We start from the raw sequence: 17,921 nt of genomic DNA on the forward strand, positions 1-17,921 counted from the left end.
ACTCTGCAAATCTTAAAACATTGACGCAATATTTTTTGCCATCTATTGCGCTTCTATAGACCATTCAAATTAAGTTTTATTAACCATCCCCTATATTCAGACATCGGACACTTATCAATTTATTGTATGTATAAATTTGCTGGAAGTGTAACCATAATTCATAAAATGAACACTGAGATAGAATATGTGTTGCGAAATCATGATCTGCTACTTTAATAAATTAATTATGAAGAAATCAAGGCTATAAATGATTACAGTTTCTAAAAATAATTATCTAAATAAGATAAAATATAAAACATTTAAACATACAACGGCGAGTCAAATGAAAACCTTAATTTTGTAATAACAAATCGACATTTCGAGCCGTTATCCTGTAAGTTGGCAAGCCTGCTCCAAACAGCATGCAGAATGGCCTGTAGATGGCAGCATAGTGCAGATGCACACATATCGTCGCAGTATCAGTATAAAGACGGCCAGCTAACTTGCGACTTGCACCAGGGAAGAACAGCGTTCTGTTATTCGGTTTTTGCGTAGTAAAGATGTGAAACCTATTGAAAGTCATCGACGAATGAAGGTTCAGTACAGTGATGCATGTCTGTCACAGCACCAAGTCTAAGAATGGAGTAGGAAGTTCGCAAATGGTGTGACTTCGATGGAAGATGCTCCTCGCCCAGGTCAGGCACAACGAGTTGTGACTCCACAGAACATTGCAGCAGTTGAAGCCATAGTGAAGGAAAACCGCCGAGTGACACTGAATGACATTGCAGCATGTTTACAGATTAGTCGTGGGTCAGCACACCACATTGTGCATGATGTGCTCCAGTTTCACAAAGTGTCTGCAAGATTGGTGCCACAGCAGCTGACTCCTGAAATGAGAGAACGACGTGTTGACGCTTGTGGGGAACTAATTCGGCGCTTTGAGCGAGGAAGTGATGGCTCCCTTGCAAGAATCGTTACTGGGGACAAAACCTGGGTTCACTTTGAAACGTCCCCTTAGAAAAATTGTACATGACTGTGCTTAAACTGACACAATATTTTTTTAGCGCAACCGCAACGCAATCTGACTTTCAGAAATCCCTACAAAGGATTGGTCCTGACTAACATTAACCTGTACCTTTCACAAATCACTTACCTCACAAAAATCTTCGTTACTCAAGCTACTGCAATACAGCGAGCGCCACTACTGCCAGCTAAATAAAAGATTCAAACTACGGAAGGCACTAACTACTGATAGGCATAATTAGCAAATGAAAGATTTTAATAGAGAACAAACAATGTATTTACCTTAATAGTGTTGAAAAAGCATAATATACATAGCAGTTTATGACATCCAGTCTTACAAATTTCAAAACTCCGCCATCTCTCTCCCCACATCCAGCACTGCTGGCGGCTCACCTCCAACTGCGCAACGCTACGCGCTGTTCACATCCAGCTGCCGCTGCCCAACACTACAATGGCAGACAACAATGCAAACTAGTCACAGACTGCACACAGCACAGCCAGTGATTTTCATACAGAGCGCTACGTAACGTTGCCAATAAGAAAGCGTAAACAACCTACTTACAACTTCCACCAGCCGGAAACGACGAGAGCGAGCAAGGAATGGAGTCATTCCTCATCACCAAAACCAAAGAAGTTTCGAACAGAACCATCGGCAGGGAAGGTTATGCTGACTCTCTTTTGGGACGAAATTACATGCCTAGAGGGACCACTGTCACCAGTGCATCATGCACAGATCTCCTAAAAATCATGTGCGGCCTGCAATCAAATCAAAGCGACGTGGATTGCTGTCAGCAGGTGTCCTTTTGCAACATGACAATGCAAGGCCCCACACTGCCCGTACAACAGTTTCAACAATCACAGACCTGCATTCTGAGTGTCTTCCTCATCCACCATACTCACCAGACTTTGCCCCAAGTGATTTCCATATGTTTGGACAACTCAAAGACAAAATGGGAGGAAAGACGTTCCGTTCTGACGAAGAGGTACGCCACGCGGTGCATGAGTGGTTGCGCGGAGTACCAAAAGAATTTTTTTCTAAAGACATTTATGCACTTTGTAAGCGCTGGAGGACTTGCATTGAGTGTGGGGGAGATTATGTTAAAAAGTGATACAGCTTTGTACCACTTCTGCGCAATAAATAACATTTAAAAATATATTTAAGGTTTTCATTTGACTCACCCACGTACAATACACGCGAAAAATTTTCACGCCTTCTACTGCAACTTGCTTTCCTTTGCCTGCTTGGAGTATTCATAACGTTTAGAACCGCTACCTGCTTCGAACGGGAGGATTCGGTCCCATCGTCTTTCAGACCCTTGCGGGCTTGGGACGATTTGGTACCATTTTCCTGACGGTGGGAGGATTCGGGGCTGCTCCCAGCCAGGCAGGATCCGTTTAACCAGATGTTGAAATGCCTCTAAGCGCTATGGGACTTAACATCTGAGGTCATCAGTCCACTAGATTCGGAACTACTTAAACCTAACTAACCTAAGGACATCACACACATCCATACCCGAGGCAGGATTCGAACCTGCGACCGTAGCAGCAGCGCGGTTCCAGTCTGAAGCACCTAGTACCGCTCAGCCACACCGACCGGCTAACCAGAGACTTTCTTCTTTCTTGTTGAAGCTATTCCCATGTTTTTGTATTTTCGCAGCTTCTCTGAACAAGCGGGTGTGATAGTGCTTCTCTACAGCCAGAACTACTTTCTGTACACCAAGAACTAACACGCTCGCCTGTTCGGAAAAGCTATAGAAATACAAAAACACGGGAATAGCCTCAACAAGAAAGAATAAAGCCTCCGTGTGAACAGATCCTGGCTGGCTGGCTGCAGCGAACGGCCGCCGCAGGTAACCAGAGGAGGACCGCACCGCAAATGACCGCTAGGAGGCCCTCGGACGTTGGGGCGCGGCGCCAGGTACGATATATGGAGTGTGCGGCCTAGAGATGGGCAAACTCGTGCATCCTTGGGAACTAGTTCACTGCTGATCGTTCTTCTTTGGGAACTGTTCATTTTTACTCGTTCACCGTTCATTTGTGCTTGGTGTATGGTTCTTATGAAAAACTGAAAACTAGTAGTGTAGGTGACTGAAGGATGGAGGGCATCAAGAGGGGGCACTTGCCTCCCCCCTGGAGTACAGAGTTTTTATTCATTACAGAATTCTTACACACTTTTAGAAGTAATTTCTGTGATTCTGCAGAACCCCTCGTTTAGCCAACCGTAGCCCTGTGTGGCTGATCGCAGGGAAATAATATAGGGTGGCGCACCGAAAACCGGCCCCGAGTACAGACTGCTCGCCAATTACGGACGATGTGTTGCCCGTTACGAGCAGATACAACGAACAGACAAACATGTACTAATTAGGCAGTGAAGAAATAACAAGATAATGCAAGCAACAATTGCGAAACAAACGATAACGATGTGTAGAGAGCTCGAGAAGAGAACATGAAAACCTCACGCGACGCGAATGGGATATAGCTCAAGTAGTCTTGTAAACCTGTTAGTGGCTCTTTCCCAACATAATAGACCACAAGTCTCTTGTATAAAATTCTTCGTTTCGACTTCCACTACATAGCTATGCTACGTTGTAAACTATAATCGTTTACACCCTATATATACTTCACGTTGTCTCTGAGTTTGTAGGCGAAGTAGAGACTTTATGGAAGAATAAAATAAAATGTGGTTTTCTCATACTTGCGTCAAACACCTTAGTAAAAATTAAGTTTTTATGTTGCACTATTAAAGTTAATGCAGCAATAATAATAATAATAATTAAGTTCGCAGTAATAAAGTTTTTGGTTTGAAAGCTCCTTCTGAACAAATGTTTTGGAGACAATAAGTAAACACGATTTTATGGCAATCTATGTCTTTTCAAATGGAGAGGCACGGCTTTTCCTACTGAGCCAAAATGACCCACAACCCACTTTTTTTTTCAAAGAAACCAAAGTAGCAGGTGATGGAAATTGGAAACAACCAAACTTAAGAATAATTAGAGCCTTTCTAAATTTAATGTTTGGTATATGAAAGATACACGAAAATCGTTTTATATGAATTTTCTTACACTAAAAATTAAGCACATTATTGATAGTTAGCTGCTAAATCAAGTCGATGAAACCAAAAAATATATAAATAACAAAAAAACTTGCCTTGTTTTAAGTATGTCTTCTGCTGTTCATCAATACAATGAATGAGCTGATATGACCTTTTGTTACCTGAAAAGACGTACCTATTACATACAACGTAATTTTTATGTAATTTACGTAACTATAAAATACTTTTTGATTACCGGTCGTGAACGCTGAATAGCCAGAACCAAGTGCAAGAACAGTTCGGAACACATGTAAAATAGGCGAGCGCAGTAATCGAAACGAACAACTGGATACTGAACTATCGAGGACAGTCGGCAGTGGAACTGAGACAGGTGGTCATGCGAAGAACGACGAGTGCGGCCGAGGGAGACCGAGACTGTGACGAGCACGCGACCGAGGCTGGAACGAGGACTGCCGAAGTGACCGCCGCGACCGAAGTGAACTATGAACCGATCGTTCCTTAGAATTCGTTCCTCAGTCCTTTCGTTCATCTTCGTGAACCGTTCCTTTGCACCCGTTCGTTCGTGAACTACCCATCTCTAGTGCGGCCGCCACCTCGGAACCAGTTCACCACCAGCAGTGGAGCGCAAATCGTTGACAATGCCAGCCACTCGTGCTGGCGAAACGCCAGCAAAATCATCAGACGATCGTCGGACGAGGAACCCGAGACAGATGCCAACAGGCAGTTTGTTTGTCAGAAGTGTTCCTTCTGCTGCGAGTTTAAAAAAATGTTCAAATGTGTGTAAAATCTTCTGGAACTTAACTACTAAGGTCATCAGTCCCTAAGCCTAACCACTACTTAACCTAAATTATCCTAAGAACAATACACACACACCCATGCCCGAGGGAGGACTCGAACTTCCGCCGCGACCAGACGTACACTCTGCGAGTTTGCATAGAAGGATGTGCGTTAGGGCAATGACGGACGCAGGCTTGCACACACAATTTTCACAGCAGTAGTGGTATTTGTATAGCACTCTTGCTCGGTTTGACGAAACGAAACGAAGAAAACGTTTGGCTGCAACGTCTCTGGCAGGCAAGGCTGCTTGAATTTGCGTGCATGGTAACCCTGATTGGCTAACTTCAATGTTTCCAGAATGGGATTTTCACTCTGCAGCGGAGTGTGCGCTGATATGAAACTTCCTGGCAGATTAAAACTGTGTGCCGGACCGAGACTCGAACTCGGCACCTTTGCCTTTCGGGGACAAGTGCTCCACCAGGCTGAGGCTAAGCCATGTCTCCGCAGTATCCTTTCTTCCAGGAGTGCAAGTTCTGCAAGGTTCGCAGGAGAGCTTCTGTAAAGTTGGGACGGTAGGAGACGAGATACTGGCAGAAGTGAAGCTTTGAGGACTGGGCGTGAGTCGTGCTTGGGTAGCTCAGTTGGTAGAGCTCTTGCTCGCGAAAGGCAAAGGTCCCGAGTTCGAGTCTCGGTCCGGCACAGAGTTTTAATCTGCCAGGAAGTTTCACCTTCAACGTTGATTAACTCGAAAACGTCGCAATGTATCGAGTTGTTTTCTAAGCAATCATTTGTGAGGGCAACCCACGCTGCAGCAGGCATACAACTTTTTCAAGCTGTTTCCGACCACCTCGCAGATGCGAAAGGGAGGGAGCGCGAGTCTAGTGTTGCGGGTTGCATACTTTATGAATCACGACCGCCGCTGTTAAAAGGTGAGCGTTCTACCCCACCTCGCTCCGTTCCCGCAGTAGTACCGCGAGTATGACGTTGACGTGTCTGGGAAATGTGGCGCTGCGGTCGCTTTATTCTCGCTTCATTGTCGCTGACGCAGTTCCTCCTACAAAAGCGTGCAGGAGTCTAAAACTAGTCGTGACCCAGGGAGGAAGTTGAGCACACGATCTCGCTTTTGTAGAGCAGCGATGACGAGGCGAAATGATTGACCGTCGTATTAGATGACCTTTAAGGGGAGCCGGAGGTGCCTATGCTGCCCATGTTAAAGTCACTAAGTTTGAGGAACATTTATGAATAAACTACCAAATAGAAAAATTTGAATTTAGTATGGCAGTTATCACAGAGGGATTTTGGAGTATCTTTTATAGTTTCCTTCCAATTATTTTTTTTATTAATGACCCAATTTTTTTACAAATAATTGCTTTATAATTAAACTGAAATGAAACTACTGAACATATTACCAAATGGCTGTGTAACAATGTAAGTTTGACCACTAGGAGTGATGTATGAAAATTTCATCTCTCTAGCTTGAGTGGATTTTGAGAGAATGTTCCTTATATTCGAAAAATTCTAATTTACGGGAAATGGCTATCAAAGTTTCTCAATACATTCCTGCACTATGGGATGGATTATCAGGGTCTTCTTCTTCATCCTCCAAAAGCTTCCTCTTCTGTCTTCTTTTCTGGCCTGTTGTTCCATCATACTTCATATGCCTTTCTCTTCTTTCTGCTCCTCTTATCCTTTCTCTGACAATATTTCTTAGTGCTCGTACAGTGTTCACCCAAACTGTAAATCAAAATGCCCTCAGAACTTCATACTTCACACTGTTCCCTTGGTTGTAGGTTGCTATTGCATCATAAATGCCAAAGTGCAGTGTTTTTATGCTTAGAAACACCCTTTTGGGAATCACTTTCCAAATGAAATTGTTTACGCTCTCATTAGGATTCAACGTCTTTCCGTGTAGACATTTGTGTAACAATTCTGGCTGTGCTAAGTCATGAAAAATTGGTTTTATTGCATTTATCACAGCTGCTGGCAAACCATGTTTGTGATCATAGTCTTTTTTTGCATTATATTAGCACCAGGAATTTTTTGGGCACAGGCTGTGTTGAGGGTATTCATTGGAAGAGGCAGTATGAAGGAACAATGCCCACACTGCTTTTCGCATGTCAATAACATTACTAGTATTTTGCCTTATAGCATACCCATAGTATCTCTGTAGACGTTCAGTCACCTCATCACTAAGCCTGCCTCTCCCTCCTATTGTCTTTCCATTACTGAGCTTACTTGAACCAAAAGTTTGTTTGAGCCTTCGAAGCCGTGCACCCATACGCTTTTGCACATGCCCAATGCATTACAACTTTTCAACTACAAATTCATTTCCATATGGTTCCAGTTCCTCTATAGTCTTGAAACCTTTGAAGTCACCATCCCCAAGGTAGTATTTGCTAGAAGATGTCACAGGGCTATGGCCGGCCATGTGTTGCTTAGCAGAAGAACGCACTGTTTCAGTAATTGTAGTATCGCAACTTGGTATTAGCGTTAATTTTCTTTTCCCTACGTTCTTCCTCTTCTTATATACACGGTTACTAAAACGTGGCATCGTAACCAGAACAACGCTTTACACAAGAAGTATAATACTACCAACAACAGGCGCAACACTGAACTAATTCGAAACGGTAAACAGCAAAGAGACGATGTTCCGCGCTCTTAGCGCTTCATTTGTCACAGAAAACAGTGTAGCCAACACTTGCACACTCGCTGTATGCGTAACATAGGGCGCTGTATCCGTAACAGGCCGAGAAAATCCCAAGCAGTTCGCCAGGAAGTCACGAGTGGGTGTTAGATGCATTCAGCGGCCGCCCATTTCCTCTGCAGGCGTGGGGGAAAATGGTAATAACTCCACTTCTAGGGCGAGTAGAACAATAATTCAAAGTTTAGATTAAAGAGGAATGTTCCAATTAATTTTCGGTATCAAAAAATAAAAATCGTAATTTTTTGGATTTGACCACCTCCGGCTCCCCTTAATGAAGCTGTGTTTTGTTAGAGTGTGTAGGCTGAAAGACAAAAAAAAAAAAAAGAGTGATGCACTCCGCACAGTACCAAATGTGCTCCATAAGAGGAAGAGTCGAAAAAGATCGATACTATAGTCCATGCTTCACAAGAGAAACATACAGATTTCGCCCCCCGTTTGAAGTTCGAGTCCTCCCTCGGGCATGGGTGTGTGTGAGTTGTCTTTAGCGTAATTTAGTTTCAGTTAGATTAAGTAGTGTGTAAGCTTAGGGAGCGATGACCACAGCAGTTTGGTCCCATAAGACTTTACCATAAATTTCCAACATCCAGATTTAGTCCACTGCAAACAAAATGATAGTATTCGTGTTTGTTGGACCTCCACCTTGAGAAAACATCTGATGCATCACGCGAACAGAGTAATCAACTGTTGGTCCGCATGACCAAAAAGGGCGCTATTTCTGAACTCTTTTGTTCATGGCACCATACATTTATAAGCTGACAGCGAGATTGTAGTCTGTGAGTAATTTCTATAACGTTCTGGATGACAGTTTTAAATTTATCTTAATAATTAATCACCATTTAGAGTATGCACAACATCCTCTTGTCATGTTTTCTTGTACTGTCGTCGGAGTCTTGGTAATATCTCGAATGAGGGTGTACATCAGCGTAATTAGTACACATTCTCTGGAAAGAAATAATAATAATTTCGAACACGTATATAGTGACAGAAAAAAATGGTAGTACCACGAGGGAGTTGTGCGACATGAACCAAAGTTGGCAGGCGTGTATCTACAACGGAAGGATGAAATCTACTCAGAGTCCGCGCCAATTGGGTGACTGTGGCGCTAGTGGCGGCAGTAAAATCTGGTGTAATGTCCTCCGCACATCTGCCCTCGCTTTGTGCTTCTCCGCTGCTGAATGTGCAGCACCTGTATGGCAGAACTCCAGCCATGCCAAACAGGTAAACATTGCCCTAAATGAAACAGGACGAATTGTAAACGGCTGCTTGCGGGCAACCCCTGTTGACAAAATCTACCATCTCATGGGCGTAGCACCTCCAGACATCCGAAGGAGAACAGCGGCTGAAGTTTAAAGAAAGAAGCAGGAGACCGATCAGAGACACCCCCTGTTTGGATGCGAACATCAGACACCAAGACTCGAGTGGAGACAAAGATTTCTCCGGACAACGCAACCAATCCAGACATCATTTGCAGACCACAGGCGTAGCTTATCATCAGAGAAATATTGGGACAACCGGAAGGAAGAACTTGCTACAGGTCATCATCTCCCATACACGACATGGAAGGTACTCAGTAGACTGAGAACTGGAGTATCTCGGTGTAAGGAGAACATGAAGAAATGGGGATACATCTCAGGGGACGAACTATGTGAGTGTGGTGAACCTAGAGACCATCAGCATCTACTCAACTGCAGATACTGTCGGAACCTGTGTCCATGGACGATCTGATTATCGCCACTGATAAGGCAGTCCGTGCAGCGGAATTCTGGGCAGCACTGGAATATAAATATGTACATACTCTCTGTAATACTTGTAATATTGAGAGGTGGCATGAGCCCCCTCTCATGTTTCTACCTTACGAGTCTCCTCTCTAATTGCATGCTGTGGAAAGTTGCTATTCCTTCACACGCGGACTTCCCACGCAGCGTCTCTCGTCACCCGGGTGGTCCGGTGACAGGCGGGCACTGCTGACTTTGAAAGGGTAAGCCGACGGGTGTGAGAGAGTCGAGTGAATGCTTTCCAGACGCCGACATTGTCAAGAGGCACACCCGCAGTGGCCTGAAGTAGCGGCTGGGCTAGAGGTTCCGTTACTTCGCAGAAACTTAGCGAAAACACTTTCTGGCGGGCTACCAGCGAGGCGTGGGAATGACTTGTGTACCCAGGCAGTTGTGGCGGGCAAATTCCCACGCTTTCTGCAAAATCATAACTGTGATTGGCTTACTCAGGGCATAGCTCCGTGACGTAGCAAAATCGGCGCAGAAATTGGCGCCAAGAATCTCCATTGGTGGAATGGTAGTGTTCCGGCAATGGAGTGGAATTTTCCGCCGGTTTTCGAGTTGCTGATTGGAACGGTTAACCACGGCCACTGTCGTGGGGGCGGGAATGTTCTGTGTTCGGTTTTGTACGGGTGCTCTTGGGGGTAGTCGGCTCTCGCCTTTCGGTCGAGGACGTCGAAGCAACCAGCCATCGCCTCCGGTACGCCAGATCGTGTTCTGGCAGTTAAGAAGACAGTTTGGTAAGGTATGTCCGCAGCACCGGCAGACAGGGATTTTCCTAGGTGATAATCAGAGCTCAGCAGAGTGCGCCTGTTCGTCTTTTTCTAACTTTGTTCTGTCTTGGGTAGCAGCAATTAATGTTGCGTTGGCTATGTGTTTTCTCTAAGATTTGAGTTGCAAGGAATTGGCTGCACATACCACTTCATCATAATCCTCACAATCTAGTTTAGGGACAACTTCACATTCACAGCGTTTGTTTGAGTATCCAATTTGAGCCAATTTGATGTATTGTAAATGTTTCATGTGTTTTTGTGTATTATTTTGTGTTTAGTCTTAATAAATCATATTGTTATTTTGGACAGAACTTTCATTCTGTTAATCGGTAGAGCAACCCTATCATTCCTCACTATGTTAATGAAACCTTTGTTTATTTAACTTATTTATCAAATTAAATTATTGCAGGTGCCAAACTCTTTTCTACTCCACTTGCAGGGTTGTTTACAGTCAGTTCGCGTTTCTTCTTAATCCTTGTGCAACAGCAAAAGTCGGAGTTAGAATAGGGGGGGGGGGGGGCTTAGAGCATCATTTACATATGTAGATTCTAGAAGAATTTAGTGTTAAATACACTGCTTGCCCCGGCACCTCGCAATATATATGTATGTATGGTATGCTATGTATGATAAATCAAGTTCGAACGAGGTCGTATAATGCGGCTACGAGAAACTGCATGCTCCTTCTGTGATATTGCAGAGCGGCTTGGCAGGAATGTAGTCACTGTACATTATTGCTGGCAACGGCCAATGAAAGCTGATTCTGCCTCGGTGTCAGCGATGGTCACTTGTTGGTTAGGAGGAGGCGAGCTGAAGTCTTGCAACCAACCTGTCTGCGTGCTACACACACTGGACTGACACCTGGAATTATGGTCTGGGATACGATTTCGCCGCAAAGAAGACCGCCTTTGTTTCAGTGACTGCCACCTCAACTCGCGTATCATATCAATCACACTCTCAGCCCTATTGCGCCATAACACGAAACGGGCTGCCCTTCTCTGCACTTTTTCGATGTCCTCCGTCAATCTTACCTGGTAAGGAACCCATACAGGGCAGCAATATTTCAGGGGAGGATGGAAGAGTGTAATGTAGTGTTCTGACAACAAAGCGCACTCTTTGTTTCGCCTTCCCCACAATATTATCTATGAGGTCTTTCTAATTTAAGTTACTCGTAATTCCTAGGTATTTAGTCGAATTGACAACCCTTAGATTTGTGCGATTTATCATCATCATCATCATCATTTAAGACTGATTATGCCTTTCAGCGTTCAGTCTGGATCATAGTCCTCCTTGTAAAATTCCTCCATGATCCCCTATTCAGTGCTAACATTGGTACCTCTTCTGATGTTAAGCCTGTTACTTCAAAATCATTCTTAACCGAATCCAGGTACCTCCTTCTTGGTCTACCCCGACTCCTCCTACCCTCTACTGCTGAACCCATGAGTCTCTTGAGTAACCTTGCTTGTCCCATGCGTGTAACATGACCCCACCATCTAAGCCTGTTCGCCCTGACTGCCACATCTATAGAGGTCATTCACAGTTGTGCAATTTATCGTATACCCAATCCGATAAATTTTGGGTGCGATTTATCGTATACCCAAAATTTATCGGATTTCATTTGGTACCCATGTGGATGACCACGCACTTTTCTTTGTTTAGTGCCAATTGCCACTTTTCGCACCATACAGAAATTCTCTTCAGATCATTTTTTAATTGGAATTGATCGTCTGATGATTTTACTAGACAGTAAATTACAGCGTCATCTGCAAACCATCTAAGGGGGCTCCTCAGATTATCACCTAGATCATTTATGTAAATCAGGAACAGCAGAGGGCCTATGACACTACCTGATTGTTATACCATCTGCACCGGAAGACTTGCCTTTCTTGAGTGATTTGAATTGTTTTGCAACACCTAAGATATCTACTTTTATGTCACTCATGCTAACAGCTGTTCTGGTTTCGAATTTTGGAATATTTACTCCGTCTTCTTTCGTGAAGGAATTACGGAAATCTGTATTTAGTAAGTCCGCTTTAGTGGCACCATCATCGGTAACATTTCCATTGCTAACACGCAGTGATGGTATTGAATGTTTTTTGCCACTGGTGTACTTTACATATGACCAGAAACTCTTTGGGTTTTCTACCATACTTTGAGACAATGTTTCATTGTGGAAAGTTGAGAGGTGGCATGAGTCCCCTCTCATATTTCTATCTTACTCTGAGTAATTCGATTTTCCTCTCTCATTATATGCGGTGAAAAGTTGCTATTTCTTCAGATGCGGACTTCCCACACAGCGTCTCTCGTCACCTGAGTGGTCCGGTGACAGGCGGGCTCTGCTGATCTTGAAAGGGTTTAAGCCAACAAGTATGAGGGAGTCGAGTGGGTGCTTTCCAGACGCCGACATTGTCATAAGAGCGGCGACGAGACGCCCACAGGGGCCTGAAGGAGCGGCTGGGCTAGAGATTCCGTTACTTCGCAAAAACTTAGTGAAAACACTTTCTGGCGGGCTACCAGCGAGGCGTGGGAATGACTTGTGTTCCCAGGCAGTCTTGGCGGGCAAATTCCCGCGTTTTCTGCATAATCCTAACTGTGATTGGCTTTCTGAGGGGATAGCTCCCTGAAGTAGCAAAATCGGCGCAGAAATTGGCACCAAGTAACTCCATTGGTGGAATAGTAGTGCTTCAGCAGGAGAGTGGAATTTTCCGCCGGTTTTCGAGTTGCTGATTGGAACGTTTAACCACGGCCAGTGTCGTGGGGGCGGGAATGTTCTGTGTTCTGCTTGTATGGGTGCTCTTGAGAGAGTCGGCTCTCACCTTTTGGTCGGAGTAGATTACAAGACTGAGCTCTCGCTGCTCTGAACAGCCTGCCTTCCGTTGGCTATCTAATATACTTTCATTTAATTGTAACTGTTTGACGAAGTTGCTGAAGTTTCGACTTCAGCGTAACTTTCCGTGTACAGTTGGCAATTGAGCGTTCTGCGTACAAGCGGCCTATGTTGTATGTCTTGAGTAGTTTTGGCTAAAGTTGTCTGTATCGGAGTTACTGTGTGACTTCGCTTGTTAAAATCAATAACTGTACCGTTAGTGATTGTGTAGGGAGCCTTCTTTGTCTCCCTCAGAGGCGTATTTGCATTGCTAGGAAGTCTTTAGTCTGGAACAACCAGACCACGATAATTTGTTTCGAGCTATACTCGCGACATCATCACCACCACGATAGGACGTCGAAGCAACCAGCCATCGCCTCCGGTACGCCAGATCGTGTCCTTGCAGTTAAGAAGACAGCTTGGTAATATATGTCCGCAGCACCGGCAGATTAGGGAATTTTGCTGGGTGATAATCAGAGCTCAGCAGAGCGCGCCTGTTCCTGTCTTTTCTAACGTGGTTCTGTCTTGGGTGTTCATTGTCTGATTTCACACTACTGTAGCAGCAATTAATGTTGGGTTCGCTGTGTGTTTCTCTTAAGATTTGAGTTGCAAGGAATTGGGTCCACATACCACTTGGTCATAAATGTCAAAAGCTAGTTTACGGATAACTTCACCTTCACAACATTTATTTGAGTATCCAATTTGACGTATTGTAAATGTTTCATGTGTTTTGTTTATTATTTTCAGTTGAGTCATAATAAAGCAAATTGTTATTTTGGACAGAACTTTCAGTCTGTGGATCGGTAGAGCAACCCTTTCATTTCTCACTACGATAATGAAACTTTCCTTTAACAAGTTAATTTCTATCAAATTAAATTATTGCAGGTCCCAAACTCTTTTCTACTCCACTTTCAGGGTCGATTACAGTCAGTTCGCGTTTCTTCTTAATCCATGTGCAACAGCAAAAGTCGGAGTTAAAAAAGGGGGGCTTAGAGCATCATTTCCATATGAAGATTCTAGAAGAATTTAGTGTTAAATACACTGCTAGCCCCGGCACCTCGCAAACTATTAAAAGCGTCTCGCATTGACGTCCGCACCAAATTTCGAGCTTCCGTGAAACTTAGCCAGTCTCCATACGCGAAATGGAAGATGGAGGTAAACTGCTACCCTGTGACATGTACTTCGCCGCGGTTATTCTGGTAATATGTATGTTAGACATAGGTGCAGTGTCATCTTAAGTGCTGTGCAGTGGCGGTCACGTGACACCCGGCTGGGGAGCTGCAGCGCGGCTGACGAGCAGCTAGTCCCGGGCTTCCGAGTCGGAGCCACCTTGCGTAACGTCACGGGAGAGTCTGGCCTGCCGTGTAACGGGCCGCGGTGGAGCGGCGGTGTGCTGTGCTGTGCTGTGGTCTGGCGCAGCCGGTACCGCTGAACACTTTCACGGCGAGGCGGCCCGAATTAGCGGCCGCACGGCTGCCAACCTTGCTGACGACGAGCCGCGGCATCGGGGTCATTAGCAGGCGGCCTCGGGCGGGCCTTCTGCGCATGTGCCGCTGAGTCCCTGGCTGCGTCCAGTGTGTCCGCAACTGTCCTCCGGCGCACTGTCCGGAAGCAGACTTGGGATTCGTTGTGAGACTCTTAAGATGGTTGGTTGGTTGGCTGGTTGGTTGGTTGGCTGACTTTGGGGAGGAGAACAAACAGCGGGATCATCGGTCCCGTCGGATTAGGGGAGGATGGGGAAGGAAGTCAGCCGTGTCCTTTGAAAGGAACCATCCCAGCATTCGTCTGAGTTGATTTGGGGAAATCACGGACAACCTGTGTCAGGAGGGCCGGATTCGGGGTTTGAACCGTCGTCCTCCCGAATGCGATTCCAGTGTGCTAACCACTGCACCACCTCGTTCGGTAACTCTTTCAGACTTGGGATTCGTTGCGAGACTCTTAAGATGGTTGTTTGGTTGGTTGTCTGACTTTGGGGAGGGGAACAAACAGCGGGATCATCGGTCCCGTCGGATTAGGGGAGGATGGGGAAGGAAGTCAGCCGTGTCCTTTCAAAGGAACCATCCCAGCATTCGTCTGAGTTGATTTGGGGAAATTACGGAAAACCTGTGTCAGGATGGCCGGAATCGGGGTTTGAACCGTCGTCCTTCCGAATACGATGCCAGTGTGCTAAGCACTGCACCACCTCGTTCGGTAACTCTTTCAGACTTGGGATTCGTTGCGAGACTCTTAAGATGGTTGGTTGGTTGGTTGGTTGGCTAGCTGACTTTGGGGAGGGGAACAAACAGCGGGATCATCGGTCCCGTCGGATTAGGGGAGGATGGGGAAGGAAGTCAGCCGTGTCCTTTCAAAGGAACCATCCCAGCATTCGTCTGAGCTGATTTGGGGAAATCACGGAAAACCTGTGTCAGGATGGCCGGAATCGGGGTTTGAACCGTCGTCCTCCCGAATGCGATTCCAGTGTGCTAACCACTGCACCACCTAGTTCGGTAACTCTTTTTGAGCCAGCGCTAAGAAACAAATGGGAAAAATATCTGGGGATTGTGTAACGCTGTGGTCCTCAAACTTCCTCGCTCAAGAGCCAGTACTGATATTGTTCGGCCGCACCCCGCACCGCGCATGTACCGATCTTGCTTGTTATTGTCATTTTTCTCTGGTGCCAGTGAAACACAGAGGAAAAATCAGCAAATCGACGCATGGCGCTTAAGGGGGGTAGGACGTCAAACGGGACGACTTGGAGCAGGAGAGACAGCACAGGAATTTTTAATTTCCACTGTCTATACTTTTAAAAATAAATTCATAAAACTTTGTCAGGATGACCAGAAAGGATTAAATATTTACACTTATAGTAGTGGAAGTTCAAAAATATAAGAAAATAATTTATTTTTTTACATTTGCATTTCACGTTTTTTTTCACTCATCATTCGCTGCATTTGTTGCTATAGGTACACTTTTCTTCATAAGTAAGGGAGATTCTTCGTTGAATTTTGCACAGCATACACACCATACTTACAGGTGTATGAAACTCTAGAATTTTCCAAATGTATTAAAAACTGTGATAAAAATTGAAATAATTAACTATAAAATTTGAGTTTTTTTCTAAACATGAAGTTTTTTTCATACATTAAATAATTTCTAGAGTTTCACACACCTGTAAGTATGGTTTATATGCTGTGCAAAATTAATCGAAGAATCTCTCTTATGAAGAAATGTGTTCCTATAGCAACAAACGCAGCCAATAGAAGTGAAAAAATTATGAACTTCCACACGTAAAAAAAAATATTTTGTCATGTTTTTGAACTTCCGCTGCTATCATTGTGAAACCTGAATCCTTCCTGCTCATTCTGACAAAGTTTTATGAACTTATTCGTAAAAGTATAGACAGTGGAAATTAAAATGTCCTGTGGTGTCTCTCCTGCTCCAAGTCGACCCGTTTGACGTCCTACCCCCCCCCCCCCCCCCTTTAATGTATAACCGCCAAACACTTCCAGCTCGTCTTAAGTCAAGGAAGAGCTTCGTCCAATAGTCTACAGCTGGAAGGCCAACATGAGACCCGACCCCGCTCTCTTTATGGTTGGACACTCTGCAAGATACAAAGCTCCACCCCAAACAGGGAGTCACACAAAACAAACGATAACGGTATTGTACGTGGAGGCCTGCGAAAGATTAAAAACGGGAGTCGCAAAATACAAAGTAAACATGGTTCAGTAGTATATTGATAGTTTTTACTTTTGGAACGTCTAAATACAACTGAATGAAACAGTTTTCGTGTACATTGCCCCAAAATGTAAACTAAATAAGAGAATTATGTACATGTTCCAGGCCAGTGGAAATGCCTTGCAGAGAATAAAGGTGAAACGCGTATGACACGAAAATTGTCTTTTACTCAGTTGTAGTTAGACGGTCCAAAAGTAAAAATTATCGATATACCGTAATATTACACGTAATTGAGGAAGACAGTACTACAAAAGCTGAAGATGGTTCAGTGGGGTTACTCTCAAAGGATCAGCGTCAATGTGAACACGCAGAGACGACTGAACATTTATGACAGAAGTTGCAATATCACTGCTTAAGAGGTTTACTGGTTATTACTACAACTGTTTCGGTGACTTTTCTAGTTATATTTCACGTGATATTCTAAAATACTGATTTCAAGTCGATTTTGTGATATTTTATACATCCATGTTACTACGTAAACATAAAACATCTATGGTTTGAACTGTCAAAAAATTACAGGAAATATTTACAATATTATACAAAAATAATACGCTACGCTGTATAAAATGGCACAAAATCGACATTTTAGAATTTCACGTGAACTATAACGAGAACACTCATCAGATTCAGTTATGTCAGATCTTATATATACGTCAGGGCAACGCAGACCTACTTGAAAGTGGAAATCTTCCGAAACAGCTGTCGTAATAATGAAGAAATGTTTTGAGCAGTAATACTGGAACCTTACTTATAATTTCCTCAAAATACATATACACTCCTGGAAATGGAAAAAAGAACACATTGACACCGGTGTGTCAGACCCACCATACTTGCTCCGGACACTGCGAGAGGGCTGTACAAGCAATGATCACACGCACGGCACAGCGGACACACCAGGAACCGCGGTGTTGGCCGTCGAATGGCGCTAGCTGCGCAGCATTTGTGCACCGCCGCCGTCAGTGTCAGCCAGTTTGCCGTGGCATACGGAGCTGCATCGCAGTCTTTAACACTGGTAGCATGCCGCGACAGCGTGGACGTGAACCGTATGTGCAGTTGACGGACTTTGAGCGACGGCGTATAGTGGGCATGCGGGAGGCCGGGTGGACGTACCGCCGAATTGCTCAACACGTGGGGCGTGAGGTCTCCACAGTACATCGATGTTGTCGCCAGTGGTCGGCGGAAGGTGCACGTGCCCGTCGACCTGGGACCGGACCGCAGCGACGCACGGATGCACGCCAAGACCGTAGGATCCTACGCAGTGCCG

The sequence above is a fragment of the Schistocerca cancellata genome, chromosome 10 (assembly GCF_023864275.1).
Source record: "Schistocerca cancellata isolate TAMUIC-IGC-003103 chromosome 10, iqSchCanc2.1, whole genome shotgun sequence".
NCBI classification, from domain to species: Eukaryota; Metazoa; Arthropoda; class Insecta; order Orthoptera; family Acrididae; genus Schistocerca; species Schistocerca cancellata.